The 4,376-nt window shown below is 38.6% G+C and overlaps 1 long non-coding RNA gene across 1 annotated transcript; it reads right to left on the bottom strand.

Moving 5' to 3' along the window:
• Nucleotides 1-1,860: 1,860 nt before the first annotated feature.
• Nucleotides 1,861-3,830, bottom strand: LOC132633819 (uncharacterized). Its single transcript, XR_009579844.1, has 3 exons — nucleotides 3,500-3,830; nucleotides 2,947-2,997; nucleotides 1,861-2,204 (listed from the first exon to the last, which is right to left on the bottom strand). It is a non-coding gene; the product is annotated as an uncharacterized LOC132633819 (long non-coding RNA).
• Nucleotides 3,831-4,376: the final 546 nt, after the last annotated feature.

Raw genomic sequence — 4,376 nt, 5'->3', positions numbered from 1 at the left:
CTGTTATTTGTTGCATGCATGTTTCATATTAACATATTTCGCCTTGAATTTCTTTTCGGTAATAAAAACAATAAAGCAACCTTAAATGTCATGAAATGTTGCAAAACGAATGAGTCAGGCAGCATAGATGATGAAGAATATGAGGAATACGATGAAACCACAATGCCACCCAAAGGTCTCACAGACGAAGTATAATAATTAGAGAATGAGCAAAAGCCAAACCTGGATGAAACAGAAGCCATAAATCTAGGTGATGAAGAGGATGTCGAAAAGATGAGGATAAGTGCACACCTTGATACCCCTCTCAAAAAGGAATTGATAAGCTCTGTAAGGGAATACGTGGACGTCTTCGCATGGTCATACGATGTGCTAGGGCTAAGTACTAGCATAGTGTCTCATAGGTTGCCCATTAATAAGGGTTTTGCTCCAGTAAAGCAGAAAACCCGACAATTGAAACCGAATCTTAGTATCCGAATAAAAAATGAGGTAGAGAACAAATTGAGTCTGGAGTAGTAGAGGTAACATCCTCCCCCACATGGCTAGCCAATATAGTCCCGGTGCCCAAGAAACACGGCAAGATAAGAATCTGCATAGATTACCGTGATCTAAACAAGGCTAGCCCAAAGAATAATTTTCCACTCCCGAGCATTCATATATTCATAGATAATTGTGCCAAGCATGAGTTACAATCATTTGTAGATTGTTTTGTCCGCTACCACTAGATCTTAACGAATAGAGAGGACGACGAGAAGACAACTTTCATCACTCCATGGGGAGTATACCATTATAGGGTGATGCCCTTCGGCATCAAAAACGTCGGGGCAAGGGCAATGACTACCAATTTTCATGACATGATCCATAGAGAGACTGAACTCTATGTGGACAATGTCATTATCATGTCAATAAAAAGTTCAAAGCATACGACACATTCGAGGAAATTCTTCAACAAACTCCGAAAGTTAAATTTGAAATTGAACCCGGCCAAATATGCGTTCGGAGTACCGACTGGAAAGTTGTTGGGATTCATAGTCAGCCGAAGGAGCATAGAGCTAGACCTAACAAAGATCAAAGGAATTAAAGAGTTGTTTCCTTCTAAAACCAAGAAAGCAGTCATGAGTTTCCTAGGAAGGCTAAATTACATCGGGCGATTCATAGCTCAATCCGCCATCATTGTAGAGCACATCCTCAAGCTTCTCAAAAAGGACGCTCCTACAAAATGGACGGAGGAATGCCAAGAGGCATTCGGCACTATCAAGAGATATTTGTCCAACCAACCTGTCCTGGTACCACCAAGGCCTGGGAGTCCTTTGCTGTTATCTTGTCAGTTTCTGAAAAGGCATTCGGATGCGTGTTAGGACAACACGATGAAGAAGGGAAAAAGGAGCGTGCCATTTATTATCTGAGCAAAAAGTTCACGGCCTGCGAGGCCAGATATACACTGATGGAAAATACTTGTTGTGCTAAAAAATTGAGGCATTATTTGTCCTTATATACCACTCACCTCATATCCAAGATGGATCCATTAAGGTACATATTCCTTTAGCCCATGCCTATCGGGAAGTTGGCCAAGTGGCAGATGCTGTTAAGTGGATTCGACATTGTATACATAGCCCAGAAGGCCATCAAAGGACATGCTTTGGCTGTGTCACGTCCCAACCCCGTGGGCCATGACTAGTGCCCGAGCTGGACACTCGTATACGTACCTGTTAAATATAGTCAAACTGAATCTAAGAACAATATGGAAACTTGCAAAAGAACTCTAAAGGTTCATAACGTCATCATATATATGTATTCCAATAACATGTCTCCCGAGGAGTCATAGCTAATCAAAACATAATAGGATACGCAAGCCGGCAAGGCTGCCACTACATGTCATATCATACACAAGCCGACAAGGCTGCCACAACATATCAATACCATAAGCAAGCCGACAAGGTTGCCATTACAGATCAATACCATAGCACATCGTATAGACACAGCTGAATAAACTTATACACAACCCACACATATGTCTACAGACCTCTGAGAGTATCGATAGCGAAATATGATGGGACAGGGCCCCGCCATACCCCTGGATAAACATATATATATATATATACATCATAAGATCTGTACCAAAAGTCTAGGCTGCGGAACAATGTATCTCTCCAAGACAGCTGAGTAGAAGTCCTATGCTGAAGGGTCACCAAACCGACTATCTGTACCTGCGGGCATGAAACACAGCCCCCCGAAGAAAGAGGGTCAGTACAAGATATGTACTGAGTATATAAAGCATGAAATACAATAAAGAGGATCTTGACTGAAATAGAGATTACAGGAGACGAGTATGTCAATCAAAGATAGCATTGCACTTGCCTTATGAAATGTAAATCATGCATGTCAATATCATATATCATACCCGGCCCATTATGGGACTCGGTGAATAAAGTCATCATATGCCATCCTTGGCGCCATAATCACATCATCATATATATATATATATATATATATATATATATATATATATATATATATATATATATACCGTACCCGGCCCGCTAGTGGGGGACTCGGTGAACAATGCAGTGAAATTGTGCATGATAACATACCCGGCCCGGGACTCATGAAAGATATATTACGGCATGCACGAGCAGAGTAGTGAGCAACCATATGCAAACTAAATCATCATCTGAGACTCAATAGAATAATTAGAATGAACTAACACTTGAGAATCAAAGACAACGATCATGTCAAGTACCCCTCGAATGTCATTATGGATTATATCAAAATAGGACTTCTGGAATCATAGACACGTATCAAGACATAATGAAATAGCTTCTGGAAATCAAGAACATTAGCCATCCTAGTGTCTCTAAGAATAGAAGCTTCTTTGGAGTTTATACATTCGTCGTATGTTCCTCTCACATAGTTCATGCCAAAAAAGAAAGAAAGGATAGCTTTACATACCTTGTCCGCTTCTTAAGCTAATCCAAACCTAAGTATCGGGCTTCCCAAGATCTACAACAACATCAGTAAATACCAAACATTAGCTAAAGGTACTTAGGAATCCAACCCTAAGCTAGCACGTCATTTATAGAAATTCAGACAACATTTCCTTTATATATTCAACAAACCCTGAGAATTGAACTCGGCTAAATCCTCAACAACAACACCCACAACCGTATAATTAAGTCATTTCTTAAGGATCCCCATCATTAACAATTCAAGAATATGATCAAAACAGCCCCTATATACACAACATACCATTATGCCGTATAACTTCTCCTTCTTCATAAACATGTAAAACATCAATCAAAATTACAACAACAATATGATAAAATATGTCCCAAAAATTCTAGCCATAAATAGCTCAAGAACACCTTCAAAACAGTCCACAAAGAGTCCATGAGGCAACAACAATATCATATACGATTTACGGTATAATTTTCGTATTTCTCGTCCCATGATTTAGCCATGACTTCAGTGAATTTAAATATACTTAGAAGAGGATAATTCTTACCTTATATGCCAAGAAATACTCTTCTTCCACATTACTTCACCTTGAATAAATTCCAAATTCAACAACACGATAAAACGGAACGATGAGATAAAAATAGTGAGCAACACCCCAATATTTTTCTTGAGAAAATTACACTTTTCTTCTGTACAATGCCAAGCCGTGTTGCTTCTTCTATAACTGAAAGTAGCGTTGATGCACTAACCATTTAAAGTCGTATTGCTGCTATATCAACGAAAGAGACAAGATTTGTTTTTTTTCCATTTCAAGTAAACTCTTTCATAATAACTAAACCAAGAGAAACCTTCACATGTCTGTTATGTTTTTATTTCGTTGGCTTCCTCTCCAAGGAGACTCAAATGAAATTGTAGAATATACATCATAAAGATATACCTCATATCATTAATCCACTAAGTGGGTTGGCCCCCTGCCATTCTTATCTTATTTTGTGCCAGCAAATTGGTCACGTGGCTTGACATGAAGCCACTCAAAATGACTTTTATCTCATTGTTAATAAATATGCACCATTCTCAAATAATGAATCCTCATAATTAATTTCTTGGCCATGATTTATTTATACAGTAACCATTTTAGCGGACCTCCAATACTTATTATCATGGCCATACGTTATAACACTAGTCCATAGCCTCATTTGCCACACATAAAATATTATTTTCAATCATCGTCATCACGCCTTTTTGTCTTAAATCATTTCTGGACTTCATTCCTTGTATACACTGAGTTCTTGATTTTTCATGCTTGAATATGGCCAAATTCTCTGGGCTCGAGTAAATTTGCTCATGCTGGACGGTCCAAAAATACGGGATATTATAGCTTGGAACGTATTTCATCAAATAAATTTTGAACCTCAACAAAACTT

Source organism: Lycium barbarum, chromosome 3, assembly GCF_019175385.1.
Source record: "Lycium barbarum isolate Lr01 chromosome 3, ASM1917538v2, whole genome shotgun sequence".
Classification (NCBI taxonomy): Eukaryota; Viridiplantae; Streptophyta; class Magnoliopsida; order Solanales; family Solanaceae; genus Lycium; species Lycium barbarum.
The sequence above is the reverse complement of the archived record's forward strand: the minus strand, read 5'-3'. Positions and strand labels throughout refer to the sequence as shown.